The sequence below is a fragment of the Acyrthosiphon pisum genome, chromosome X, assembly GCF_005508785.2.
Source record: "Acyrthosiphon pisum isolate AL4f chromosome X, pea_aphid_22Mar2018_4r6ur, whole genome shotgun sequence".
NCBI lineage: Eukaryota > Metazoa > Arthropoda > Insecta > Hemiptera > Aphididae > Acyrthosiphon > Acyrthosiphon pisum.
The window spans coordinates 67,545,647-67,561,870 of NC_042493.1; the positions used below are offsets into that span (position 1 = coordinate 67,545,647).

Here is a 16,224-nt window from a genome sequence, read left to right on the forward strand (position 1 = left end):
AGTTGGATAAATATAGGCACCGACATATTATAATTAGGATTGCTCGACGTGACCTATCGAGAGCCTATCAGTGTAGTAACTCGTATACAGGAATTGGTATACAAGAACCGCCGGGAACTACCATTATAGTTCATTTATACAAGGTTTATGAACAATAATATTTTAATATAATTTGTTATCTATAAACCTTGCGTTTATTAGACATTAGTATAAGGTCTATGGTAGAACCCGACGTTTAAACTGTTTGTAAATGATTATTATTTGGTGGGGCCAGCCTGGGTTTAGCTTTAAGCAAGATGGATATATATATATATATATATATATATCCACCTTGGTTTTAAGAACACATTTAGGCATCGACAAACAATGAACGGCGGACGTTTCACAATACTCAAGGTTTATAGATAACAGTACTATCTATAAACCTTGCACAATAATGTCCGGGAAACGAAAAAAATGGCCACACGGGTGCTTGGTGAGAGGGTGGTGGCTGCGGCGGTGGCAACGGCCGTCGGTTCTTGGGCAATCCATTTCTCATGCGGCAGATCGGTCGTCGTCGATTTTCGGCCCACGGCGACTGTGGACGAAAAACGAGATTTTCGTTAGGTATTTCAAGAAATGTTTCCCGTAGTAATGCAAACCATCCGTATAGTTGGCAATAACAAAAAGGAGCTGTTGTATCGACTACTACAGTCTACAGTACTACCACGGAATAATTTATTCAGTGCTACTACACACTGCGCCCGATCGGAGCGTATCCCAATCATAGATATTAAACATATGGTTGCGGCATTATGTCTATCTACAATGTGCAGGACTTGAAGCGAACATATCTGAGAGAGAAATGACGTTTCAGCGGTTCTCTCTCGTCTTTTTCTCTCCGTTATGTTGGCTTCACTGTGTTCACCCAATACCGCGGCCCTAAACTCCTAAAAACGCGGGATAATTGTCTTTTTGAATTTACAAACTTTGAATCGGTATGCCGTATGCGTGCATAGACATTAAATTAATGGATATAATCGTAAGCCGGGGTCAAGGACGTACTTGTGGCCTGTATTGGTGGGTGGGAGAGTTCACTCCTCCCCGAAAATTAGTTCTGAATAATATATTGATATAACACCAACTAAACAGTTGTTTGGTTCTGTTATTTATTTGTTTAAATCAACTACTGTCAATCAGGTAATATTTACTCATAGATATATTACAGTGATGGACTATGAAAAAATATCAGCCCAGGAAATATTTTATGATTTTTTTACGGATGCTTATTTTGAAGTTGTATAGAACATAATATTGCCACCATATTAGAAATTAGGTACTGTACAAAATAACTCATCATATTTTGTTTCAATAACATTTTAGATTATGGTACATTGCAACACTAAGAAACATGTATAAGTAATAATTACAAAATAATCATAGCTACCTCAATAATTAAATAAACACTAATAATAAAAATGTATATTTATTTAATACACCACTTTTTTATGGAAAGTTTAAAACTTATCAACACCTCCAATGAAGAAGGACGTAACTCAATTTTTAAATTTTTGTTTTATTGCAAACAAGGACGTATATTTCGTTATCTACGTATCTTTGAATTTAAATTACTAGCGGGTAACGAAAACAGTCGTAACTTGAGATACCTACGTTAAAAAATTTAGTACGGTTTGAAGCTTGAACGCTTGTTAGCGTAAACGGGTCTGTAATTTATCAGTACTCAGGTACTAAAGTACTAAACTACCAAAGTACAGGTCCGATTTTGGTTCGGTAACTTTTACAGATCCCAAGGTGGATTAATAGATGGATTGATATCAATCCACTTGGACAGATTCGTCAATATGGTGATAAGGAATATAATTTCTTATCAGCCATCCTTTTTTTATTATGAAAATTACAATTAAAATATAAAACATAAATATTAAATACACATTCAAAGAATACCTTGTTTCACTTTTTACCATCACACTCATAAAATATTTCATCTAATTCAACGAATGATGAATGATTATATCATTGAAGTGCTTCAGGTGTCACATAATTTTCGTGATAGATCCATAATACATTTGCAGAATACAGATTTTAAACAGAGATTCAGGCAGGTACTTATAAAATATTTTATTTGACTATTTTCACATATTATTTTATTATAAATAGTAAGGCCTACATTTGGTCTAAAGGTTAAATACAAATAATAGTTTCTATTTTTATGAACTTCTTACTTAAGTAATTATTTGGTATGTATATATTATCTGGTTGTCTAGAAAAATTTTTATTGGATTACTGAACATGGTTCAAGATGGTTTATGCCAAATTACATACCACAATATGTCACTGTCATCAATATTGCAGCTTTTAATTGAACTTAGATATTATGCAACTGGTGCTTTACAGGTAAATATTTTAGATTGTTATAGATACATGTCTATTGAAGCATTTTAATATATTGTACTTATGTATACCAAATTTTAGGCAGTTCTAGGAGACCATATACGAATCCATAAATAACGCATATGTACCGTATTATAAAAAGACTATCAACAGGTATAGCATCACTAAAGCAGATAGTATTTTACATTCAAATGGCAAAAACAGGAACTGACAGAAAATTGATCTATGAAGATTTCTATATAATGTGCTAATTTTCTTAAGTCATGGGAGCAATAGATTAGGCATCAGAATATAATCTCCCAATAAAAATATTGGATAAAGATTCCACAGTAAAAAAGGCTATTTTTCAATCAATGTTCAAGACATATGCAACAGTAATTTGCAGCTTCCAAATATTGTGGCTTGATTAGAGTTAATTTGAAGCAAAATACTTCAACTATTAATTATTATAAATTCACTTTATACTGATATTATATTATAAACACATTATTAGATGGTCCGGTTCAGTAAATGACTCAACAATATTTGATAACTCTTTATTAAGAACATAATTTCAGAGCAATGAGTTTTGAGATTCTGTAATTGTAGGAGATGGAGGTTATGCACGTTGTAATTAATTTATGACACTTCTTTCAAACTTTATTACTGAAGCAGAAGTACGATATCAGGTAAGAAAAAATATGATGATTTTATAAGACAACCACAATATGTGTTGTTCTGTAAAAAGCACAAATTGTTACAAGAGATGTAATCTTTTGGATTTCAAACTTAAATCAAACTACTCTTATTAGTATTATAGCTACAGCAGTATTGCATGATATGTTTATAAACTCAAATAACCAGTAGACAAAAATATATTAATTAATACTATCCATCAAGGCTGGGCATTAACAATTTAAATAGTTAAACAGTTAATTTAATTTAAACTTTTTAACATAACTAGTTACTTTTAACTTTTCATTAACTTAACTGTTAGCTTACTAAATTTCTTTTTTAATTAATGTGAAATAAACAAATTAATTTTTCATTTTAAGAAGTACCTAAGTTAAGTTAGTTTATTTTGTTTTTAATTTAGTATATTTCACTATTTCAGTCTATTTTATTTTCATGTCAAAAAATACCGTGAAGTACCGTGAATTGTTGAAAGTTAAAAATGTATATCATTTAAATATAACTTATATGAAAATACTGTATAGAGTATAAACACTTTAGTCTATAATTTAGTTTTGGGTTAGAAAAAAAATAAGTACGCTAGAGTTGTTAAACAGATTAACTTTTTTTTTAACTTAATAACAATTTAACACAAAGTGTGTATTAATTTTTAACTTTTTGTTATTGGTGCATATTAACTTAACTTAACTGAGTTAAAAAAAAAATCATTGACTTGCTACCCATTGTATAATAAATACAATGGCAATATTCACAGTACAATATCCACTTAATACTGCTGATGCAGTTTTCTTGGATTGAGTTACTGATTAGAGTTCTTAATATTTCATACCTATATAATTTTCCTCAAATAAGATATTTTTAATTTTTCTTAACATTGCCTATTGCTTTATTTTGTTGATTTTTATTTAATAAGTATTTTGATTCATTGTTTTTATCTACTGCTTGTAAAGTGGCTATTAAATAGTATGAACTTTTGGTATTTATTCTAACTCATGAATTACAGAAAAAGGTTAAAATGTCTTCTACAAATTGTGTCAACACAACCTATACTTCAATGTCTGCTGAATTTGCATCCAAAATAAAAAGAATAATTTTATGGGTGTTATATGATATTTTTGAAGATGAAATCGACTCTACGCCTCTAAAAATTGTGTTTCGGACAATCTTAAAAATTAGTGTAAGTTAATACATCAAAATATGGAAATTAAATATGTTGTTGTAACTGAGTTTATATATTCTTTTTAGATCCATCAAGATAACTTGTTACCAAAACAAATTTGCTAATTATGTTATGACAAACTTTCTGAATAGTATATTATGTTATCTCAAGAACGCCCTTCCACAGCATATTTCATTCAAAAAATGATAGCAGAAAATAATGTAAGAATTTTATGTTATTCATTTTTATACTAAGTGTGTTGACCATACAAGGCTTAAATTAAAAATAATATAATATATAGTTTTTACATTATTGGGTATTTAACATTATACCATCTTAATGTTAGACCTTTTTTTTATTATTATTAGGTTCTAGTATGAAAACCACGAAAGCTCTACAATTAACTGTTAAACATAATTGCACTATAAGGTGTAAAGCATCATTCATAAATCAAAAAAAACTATCTGACCGTTATTAATACAAATTACTGAATTCCATATTAAAAATTAATGAATTAATAATGAATATAATACATAGCTTCCATATGGATGTAATAGATCAAAACTACTAACATTACCTATTTTATAATTACATTATTAACATTAGTTACTAAATATTCATAAAATATGTGGGTATAACTATATGATAATACATTATATGATACAAATGTAAACATTTTAATGGCAGTTTTTCCAAAACAAAATTAAATGTTAACATTGAATAATATAATAATGCATGTAGTAAATTTCCAATTTTTATTAATTTGCTTATATGAACTAATAGTATCATTCACAATATCAGTAACTATCACAATTAATAAAAAAATATGTAGAATTCACGTTTCAAGTATATATGATATAATATTATTAACTATTACTCAAAAAATGTATTAATGTATGAATGTGTAAAATGTATGATGAATGTAATTAATATTGAGTTAAAATAATGGTATGTTTAAAAAAAAACACATTCTTATGTACCTATAACCTATTAGGTATGTATCTAATTTTAAAATGTTACTTACTCTAATCAAGTATATCTCTTTAATACTCGTATAGATTAAATTCATAAAATGTATAATCATTTTAACATTAAAACTAAAAAATGAACTACACTTTTTTAATGTATTCTTTTCAAATCAGGAACTGCATACTACTGCTACACAAAAAAATTGAACTTCATCACCAATGAACAAATAACAAGAGGCGGAGCAAAATAAAAAAGTAGGTAAACAGTAGAATAAATATTTGTTGTTGAACAAAGAACTAATAAGTGTTAGACATCTCTACAAGAAAATAAAAATGCAAATAACATGTATAAAAAATTATGTCATGTACTCATGTATGCATTATGAATACTACCTATTTTGTCACATTTCGAATTCATTTTTAACTTATAACATAATAAAAAATTAAAGTTCTTAAATCTCATACTAAATAACACAAAAAAGTAAAATTAAAAATAAGATTGGGGATGGTATTGTAGTTGTGTGTCGTGTGATATACGATTACAGTATTTATATTTTATTATTATGAATTATGATGTACTTAAATACTTAATTACATTTGTATGTCCAAGACGTATATGTCACATTCATCCTGTTAGAGATGGAGAATATTTTACGTAAAAAAATATTGGTAAATTTACCAATAAAGTGGTTAAAATGGTAAAATAGAATCTAAGGTTAAATAATAAAATATCTTATCGCCATCTTTTGGATTCTGAGTGGCGCGATAAATTTATTGATTTTGCAATGATGTGTTTTTTATTAATTTTTATTTTATCTGTGTATGTATACACGATAAGTAGTCGAAATAATACTTCGATTTTCAACTTCTGTATCTTTTCTGGTGGTAAATTGAATCTAGTTGGTACATTGAGGAGGTCAACATTTAAAATTCTCAGTAGCTTACAAAAGCGCCTGGAAAAACAAAATAACGGACATAGCCCCGGAGCCCCCGTGTTAACGTTTAACAAGTGATGGGACGCTTTTTTTTTAAAAAAGTAAACAGAGTCCCCCTACTTTAATTTTGCCAAGTCGAACACTGCTTACTACGTAGTACGCACACATTTATACGACCGCATGCCCACCGTGTGTAAATTGCCTATATTAAACTCCTTAAAATCTTATTACAAAAAATAAGCATGTCCACCAGTCAACCTAACCTAACCTATGAATCAAAGATTAACACAAAAATAAAAGAGTATGAATAAAACAATTATTATTAATTTTTATAGATTTATAAAATAACTAGCTGAATTACCAGTCGTTGCCGGGCTTACGTATTGTTAGAGTTTTAAAATTTCATGAAATTTATTTTCTTGAAATATTTATTGTGAAAAATAAAAATAAAAAGTTTATTGTATCTAAAAGTCGTCAACTTTCAAGTGGTCATTTTTAAAAGTTGATTTGTTGTATGAAACAAAGAAAATATTTAACATATTTACATACCTAATTTATAATTTGTTTAATAAATCTATAATATAACAAATTTAAATATCACCTTTTAACTCTTAAGTTACAAACTCATAAACCATCTCAACATCATAACATATAATTGAAAGCCATGGCTCTGCAAATGCATATTATATTGTACTATATTATAATTATCTCTTATATTATATTAACAATGTATAGACATAAACTAGGTACTCTTAATAGTCTTGAGTCGTGACCTTTTAAAATATACAAAATATGATCTAAGTATTAAATAAAAAAGTCTAGAGCTCAGCCTAATACACACACGCCGTATGACTTTTGTACACTTTATAATTACTGAAAATACACTATTATTTCATTCACTGTTGACTGTTCAACTTTATTGCAAAGTATTATCTTTTAGGTCGTTGACGGTCCACATACAACAGTATTTTAAAATTCATATGAAAAATGTTTTTAGTCTCAAAATAATTACAGGAATATTTTTCAGCACTATTATAATAATAAATTGTAATAATAATAGTAATTATAATTGAATACTATAAATAAATAAATATACAATAATAATAATATTTAGTATTAGATATTGCTTGATAGATGGCACCAATGTTGTATACTTACAACCACTATCACCCCTTTAGGGGTTGAATTTCCAAAAATCCTTTCTTAAAGCACAGTGAAATTATAATATTATAAATCCATCCTAAAAATTTCAACCAGATCCGCACTGTGGTTTGGGCTCTACGTTGATCCCTCAGGAGGACAAATTCTTTTATACATACAGATTTGAATATGAGAATGAAGCATTTTTTATGTAGACAATTGTATAGACAATCTGATTTTTTAGAGTTTCCGCAGATTAGCAGTGTCACCGGTGATTAATAATAATAACTTGATATCAATAATTTTTCTTTCCTAATAATCAATTAATATGGATATCAAATTTTTTTTTTAAATTGTTCTTCTTAGATTCTGAGCTGAGCGATGAATGTATTGATTTTAAATTATGTGTGTGTATGTTTTTTGTGTGTCATCACGGTTTGAGGCAGTTAAACTGTTTCGATTTTTTTCAATGATAATTTGTGTGATGGGAAAGTGAATCTAGTAGGGTGAATTTGAGAGGTTCTAATTTAAAATTCCCATATTTTGATTTGTTTTGACAATATCATTTTTTAAATTTTTTTTTCTATGATTGTCAATAAAATTTTATTTGTTGGGTCAAACTATGTCAAAATGTAATACAAGAATCTTGATATATTGCTTGAATAGCAGTTAAAAAATATTAAAAATATATAATCACAGTTTTTTTTAAATCATTTAAAGTTGAATTTTTGACATTTATCAAATTTAAAATTTAAAAATGATTTTGTATCTAAAAACTCATAAAATGCTCAACTTTCATAGCTAAGGATTGAAAACTTTTAGAATAAACTCACGTAAGTAGGTTATTCTGTAACAATGTTTTTTTTGTAATTATTTTATTTTCAAATTTGGAGGAAATTCGATATTAAATAATCAATAGTCCAAGAATAACGATTTTAGTTATTTTGTTGTAATTTTATAATATTATATTAAACTTATAACCGGGCTACCATATTAATAATAAGTAATAGCAATATAAATAAAATATAAATTATCCACACTGACAAACTGTCACCGCTCAGATTAGCTTTTCGTATACAATGATATTACATCATTGAATTCAAATTTAATACCATCCATTATACAGTGACCCACTAATGTAACCTACTGTACATCAGAGTGACATCTACTTACCCACCTTTTTTTTATTCATTTTTCCATGTTCTTTTTTGGTTGTTCTTTTTTTCTTGGTATTTTACCTATTACCAAACACAAGCCTGCATAAGGAGCAATTGGGCCTCGGGACACCATAGATACACCTAGTGGGCCCCTTTCAACTTTAACTTCAAAAAAATTATATCACTACATTTTTACAACTGTACTAGTATATTATGATTGTATAATTTTGAACTATATTATAGGTACCTTGTATACAATCATAAATTTAGTTGTAGTTCACAACTCCCATTTTATAAACTTCATAATGTTATTGTTAATTTTTATCAATTATTAGAATATAAATTTAATATTTATGATCAGATTTTTCGTAGCATAAAGTTAAGAACATTTTTATTTTATATATTTTATATTTTCTAACTACCTAATCAAATTATTTACTTTTTTTTAAATGGTTTATTAAAAAAATTAATATTTCGAGGATAAATATGGGGCACTAGACGGTGGCCCTCTGGACCCCTCCTTTAATCCGGGCTTGCGATAACGGCACGGAAAAGATACTTACAAGATACTAAAATATTTGATGTCAACTGGTGAAATCCACTATAATCTAGATTCTACATACTCGACTAATAGCATCTGTATTAGACGACTACTTATTATCATCTATCTATACATAATTTCTGTTTTTCTTCAGTTAAAATATACATAGTTTTACCTCTATATTTATAAAATCCAAATACCACTCACTCACTCATCACTACATCTCAAAAACAACTACAAAACGTACGAACCTGAAATTGATAACTACTTAATAGTTCTTCTAATGCTCTAGATGTGACATAAGAAAGGATCTTCCGATATTCGCATTTTAAAGAGGTGGTCAAACCGTTTATAAACGTTTTTCATTGGTTTCAGACAGGCGCACCGTTTAGGGGGAGGCCATATTTCCATGCCTCCCCCTAAATATCATATAGTACCTATAAATAATGTATAGAAGTTCAGAGTGGATTCATGTTTTCCCCTTTGTATAGGCCCAAGTGGGTAAATAGTTGAAAATTAAATGTTTGGACCAAAAGAATAGGTACTCAATTTAATTTAATGAAAATCTCAGAAAAGTTTAGGAATATGTAGTTTAAACCACGTTAAATATATATATACCAAGTGCTAAATCCAACTAGGTCTAATTAAAAGCAAAACAAGGTACACTGACGCTGATTTGTCCTTGAACTGATGTTCACTAAAACTGAGGTACATTCAAACCAAGATACACCCATATAGAGTATATGCTAGATAGGATTTGCCAAGAAAAAAAAAAACTGCACACTATCAATGTTCAATGTTAACTATAAGCCAAATATCACTTACTGACTCATTCATCGCAACATCCGAAAAAACTACAAAAAATATGAACTTTAAATTTGGAATAATGGTTCCTCTAATCAGTGGCGTCGTTACGGGGGGGGGGGAGGGATAAGGGGTTTCCCCCCACCCCAAACAAGAATCTTTTTTATATTGGTATTTTGTTTTGGGAAAATTGTTGTGATAAGAGACTTTCGGCAAACTGCCGACGGTACGAATAATAAATTATATAGCACGTGCTATATACAAGTCGACAAAATTATTGTCGATAAGAATTTTATCATAGGTAGGCCTCGATAACTATTACTGAAATAATAACCAATTATAAAATCGACAAAAACAGCGATAACGACTTCGATTAGATTTTATTTTATGAATTATTATAACAGTCTAATATAAAACTATTGCAACTATTTATAACTAATACCAATTTGAAACAAAATAAAAATGACGTTTAGTTTAACTAATAACTTGTAATTTGTATCATAAATATATTTTAACCCCCCCCCCCCATCCCCCAGAAAAAAATCGTATCTACGCCACTGCCTCTAAAAATCTAGATGTGCAATAAGAAAAGATTTTTCGATATTCGAATTTTATAGAGGGGGAATATTCAAATACGGATTTTGATATTCATCGTGGAAATTTAAACTTTGTTTTTGTTTATAAATGGTTGCCATTGGTTGTAGATTAGAATATTAATAGTTCTTTATTATTATTATTATTTTATTATTCATTATTAAAATATAATTAATTGTTTAAACAGCTCACAGATCCACAGAAACCAATATGAAAACAAAATTGTGAAAAACAATGACGACACGTAATACAGTTGACATACTATTTGTTTATGGCTCTATAGTCTATAGTTTATTACCAATATTAAAATCTTTATGTAAACACGTAATACCTACATGGGTCGTCTTTGCAAGATAATTTTAATTTTTGTTTTCTGTTTATTACGGCCTGGACATATCGAATAATTTATTTAAAAATAAAAATTTACCCGCGTCCTACAGTGTTGTTATTTAATTAAATAAATAGTAAATACAATGAACTGCGCTACTATGGGTTTGCATTATTTGCACCAACGTTCCAAGTTATCGTTGTCAATATATGAATCAGGACTTAGCGTCCGAATAATTTATTCGGGTTTCGAGTGCTAGATGTATTCGGGTGTCCAAATACTAGAATAAAAAGTTGAAACAAAAATTAGGGTTTTCAAAACCATTATAATTCGGGTTAATATTGATAAATACGGGTGTTGAGTAGCATGGAAAAAACGTAGCTTTTGATGGACCCCCCAAAAAAAATAAATAAATAATTTATGCAATGACTTATCATGTTATTTATAATTAAATTTATATGTTTTTTTATAATTTGTAACATTTGTTTAAGACCAAACTCGGTTTATTAATGTACAGTAGTTACATAATATACATAAGATATGTTAGGCCCATTGGATTTAATTTTTAAGAAAATAATTATTGAATTTACCTCTGATTTATTGTAAGATTGTCCCTGTTAATTTATTATATTTATTAAACAACCAACTACAGAACAGAACTCGCCACAAGAAATTCATACAAAATGATATATCACATGAAGTTTGTAAAAAAACAAAATTATTCGGGTTTTGGTTAATACGGGTGTTTTGAAAACAAAATCATTCGGGTTATATGGGTTTCGGGTGTTTGATTTTTTAAGGGTGTTTAGAGGTGTTAGGGGTTTGGGTTAATTCGGTTGCAAGGCACTGCCATGAATTAATAAAAATATAATAATGAGTAATAAGTTATATTATTAATAATGATCAGGTAATGACGGCATAGTGATTAATGAGTTATGAGCATACAAACGGGTATGGGATGGGCGATTGTAAACTCCACCAGAATACCGGTTTGATAAAAAGGTAATGAAAAGGTCTAATGTAAACTCCACCAGTTTTATTTCCTTACCTGAAATGGGTACATGGAAACTCCGCCAATATTAAGGCCTTCCTTATGTAAAACTAAATGATATCTCTCTACTAAGTAAATTCAAAAATTCAAAATGAAAAAAAAAATTATTGTGTTAGAGAAAGCTATAATTAGTACTAAATAGTTTAATAATGGATTTATATTAGACTTGATGGTTTGAATATCTACAAATTGTATATCATAATTTTAGATCAAAAATATATTATAAGTTATAACATATAATGTATAATAATATAATATAGGTACCTACATATAGTTATTACAATTGTCTATCATTATTTTTTAACATAATACTAGGCATTACAATTTGTATGATTTGTTCGAACAATTATTATTTTTATTTTTAAGTTTTTATATTTTTTGGCATATAATTATTATTATAAAATTATATAAATTGTGTACCTAGTGTATACTGTTACTTTATTTTTTTCAATGGCGGACTTTACATGAACTCAATTTTACCTGATTTTTGTCACTGGTGGATTTTAAATGAACCCAATTTTACCTGTTTTATTTTCATGGCGGAGTTTACACTAAAAAAAGGAGTAAGGTGGTGTGGCGCAGTAGGTCGTGGCGGAGTTTACATGCGCCCGTATGGGATAGGTACTGAGTAAATAGTTATTTTTTCATTTATTAACGATGCGGTTGCCTCTATAACATTTCTGTAAATAATATAGATAGTTATATAATATTATATTCTGCGAATATGCAATATTATGCACTATTATTATCAATTATTATTTATCAATCAATATATTTAATATTTGGATTATTATTTATTTATTTTTAAAATTGATATTTACTAAATTGAATATATTTTTAATCTGTGATTTACGACTAAAATTAACTTAACGTGACTATAAAATGAATTAATTCATCATGTACTGAATAAAATAGAAAATAATGTAACCTGTTAAGTTAGAAGTTATTAGGTACTAAAAAAAAGTAGGATACTAGTTATTTGATTTAGTTAAAAGGAACTTAACTATCTTACTCTTTCATGCCCAGCTTTGAAAAATGAGATACACCTATATAGTGTATTACTGTAATAGTAGGTATACTATAATAAATTACCTATAGGTTTTATCACAAAAAATCTGCACACGGGCGAATCTGAAATGTTCAGCTAGCTTGGTAATAGATAATAAAAATTATAGATTAAATTACTAAATATTAAATATAATACAGATATTTATATAAAATCACAATAACTATTATATATTTCATCATCCATAATCAATGGCAACCCTATATATAAACAAATAAATACAAGATTTTCATGAACCAAAATGAAACATTAATTTTATATAATATAGATTTATACATGTACCATAATATAGTTTATATTGTGTGAATATGTTTCGAATATGGTTCGTGGTACAAATAGGCAATAGCATAAAATAAATATAAATGTTTTAAAAATGCCATCGTGTATTTAAAAATATAATCATATACGTTAATTTTCACAAATATTGTTTGATTTATTAATTGAACATTTTATACACTTTCAACTACATAATCATTTGAAAATGTTCGTGATTTTGAAAAAATTTTAACTTCAACTGCTTATAAAAATAATCGTAGGTACCTATATATCTATGATAACAAATCAAAGGTGAGATCACTATGTGTGTTTGTAAGTTTGTTTATATTACATAATAGATTATGTTGAACGTAAATTTGTTAAATTGTAGAATGGGGTCACACTGGTCATGTGGATGCCATACCCTCTTAATAATAAATAATAAACGCAAGTATCAATGCATTGTCGACGGTCAGTAATTACAACAGGTCGCGGGGTAGAAAGGCCAGCATGGAATAATTTATCAGGGGAGGTGGCGTGGTGCGAATGACGTGGGATTGCCGGGAGTACGTGGACGGCGATCTTTTGATCGTAGAGCGTGCGGCACTGCAGGTAGATTGATTAGTGTGGACGGCACAGGGTATTATAGTCAGGTTGCAACGGGGTGCTCTTCTTGGGTGGTAATGTCGTCAAAACCTGTTAGATTTTATCATAGGTTACCAACGACCAATCGATAAACGCCATGTAGTATGTTCAACAAATAAACTGAATTTACTATTAGTTGTTGATACGTCCCGTCCCGACTCCCGATACAAGCACAGATTATATTAAAAAAGTATGTTTTATATAATCTGTGATACAAGCATAGAATGCTACTTGCAAATATTGAATTTTCATCAGCGCCATGGTTTTATATTTTATTATTGTTCACTACATCTGCCATGACCATAGGCACAATTTCAACTTTTGACTTGGGGGAGGGGGGGGGGGTGCTAAATATATTAAAGGCAAGCAGACCATCGTAATATAGCATTTTAAAATTGCATGTCCTATGTTTTTTTGGGGGGCTACGGTTAAGTTTGGGAGGCTTAGCCCCCCCCCAAGCCCCCCTCAATTTTCACCTATGGCCATGACAAATGCAAAATTTTTTAGCGGAGTCAAATAAGTGATCCCTAAATGTTCATGTATTGCGGAAACATAAATATGGGTGGGCGGTGGTCAGTGTACTACTGTTTTACTTAGGAGCGAGAACCTGGTACTCACAATTCTGGCATTCACTATTTATACAGACTTAAGATTAGTCATATTGTACATAGTATTTCTAATATAAGTATATGAGAAATACAGTAGATTGTAAAATAATCTTATCATTGTATATGTTATATGTATATTGTATATTATATACAATAATCTAATTTTAATTATAAGGTTAATATTCATTACCTAGTATGTAAGTATCTTCTATAATTTGTCAAACTGAGAACTAAAAAGTAATATCTATGAAGTTCTGAAGGGGGGGGGGAGGGAAACTAATCAAGAATTCAAAATTAATATATTTATAATATACAGTGCATACCTACTAAAATATATAGGTACGTATTATATGAATACACACTATCATATAAGTATATATTTTTGTAATATACTTAACTATAATCTACGTATACAGGACCTATTAATATATAAAATATACAGTAACGTATAAAACTAAAACGTATATAACTATATAATAATTAAACTCCATTCCAAATAGCAAATAAGTTTGGAAAAGCTCGCGTGGCTGACTGAACTGTCATAGCGCCGGTTGGCTGCATTAATCGGCATGTATCTTTAGGCCGGGCGCACACCAATGCAGTACAAAAAACCCGCCACGAAACTGCATGGCGCATGAGACATTGCGCGCGCTGCATGCACACTGCAATAACCTTGGGGCACGTTTCGTACTGCAACAGCACTGCTTTGTTGTGCGCTAGGCCTTTACTCGTCGTAGTCGCGGTCCGCCGCCGTGTAAACAGAGTATGATTTGCACCCGAATTGATTAATTCAGGTTTTGGGCGCTGCTTGTATTCGAGTATTCAAACATCAGAATAAAAAATGTAAGCAAACGTTTCGATATTAAAAACCGCCAATACGGGTGTTAAGTAGTTAAGAAAAAACATATTTTATAGATATTTTTTTTTACATGTTTAATTGTTTAGCGAAATATCCTAATATTGTTATTATTAAACAAAAAATTAACTACACAATTGAACAATAACCACATAAAATATATATACAAAATAATATATTATATGAAGATTGTAAAATATAAAATTTCGGGTTAATCAGAATGTTTTATTTGGGTTTTGGGTAATTTGAGTAATTTGAGTGTTTTGAAAATAGAATAATATTGTATATATTATGTCATATGGGTTTCGGGTGCTCGAATTTTTAAAGGTGGGAATGATGAAAGATTTTTCGTAGTTAGAAATCAAAATTAAAAAAGAAAAATGTAAAATTGATATTTTGAATTCAAAAAACCACAAATATGTTCAAAATCTAATTGAAATCAATAAAATACAACCAAATCGATAATGTGCAACTATATAATAATAATAAAATTATAATAGTAAAATATTATTTTTAATTTAAATTGATATGTGGGAATTAAATTAAAATTTTTCAGCCCAGTATTCACTAATCAGTTCCAAATTACTACCAAGAATTTGATTTTATACATTAAAAAAAATATATGATTAAAAATAATACAAATGTATACAAGTTGTTACAAGTAATTTATTAAACTTTTTTTACTATACTATACCTATAATATTAATAATGAAATAGTAATTAAAACTGTACTATCAACTCCAGGTAGCACTCATACTACCGATTAGTTCTGCAAAGTGTTCAGTGTTAAATTGTTATGACTTATAAAACATTTTTGCTCAAAAAAGTCATTACTGACTCATAATTATAAATGTCCAGAAAATGCAGACCCTCATTTCTTTATTGAAATCATGCTTATGCTGGTTACAAAACTTATTGGATAAAAATGGCCCTTCTCGATTAGTTATGAAAAGACATGTCGCATATAGAACTAAACTTGGCGCTCCTGGTGGAAGAAAGTTGTATTAAACGACTTACATTTTATAGTTTCATAAATTAAATACCAATTACTATT

At 28.8% G+C, this 16,224-nt stretch overlaps 1 long non-coding RNA gene across 1 annotated transcript; it reads left to right on the forward strand.

The window, feature by feature from the left end:
• The first annotated feature begins 1,877 nt into the window (after positions 1 to 1,877).
• On the forward strand, positions 1,878 to 5,596 carry LOC107882756. Its single transcript, XR_001678899.2, has 6 exons — positions 1,878 to 2,102; positions 2,265 to 2,394; positions 2,473 to 3,059; positions 4,067 to 4,240; positions 4,309 to 4,443; positions 5,365 to 5,596. It is a non-coding gene; the product is annotated as an uncharacterized LOC107882756 (long non-coding RNA).
• Positions 5,597 to 16,224: the final 10,628 nt, after the last annotated feature.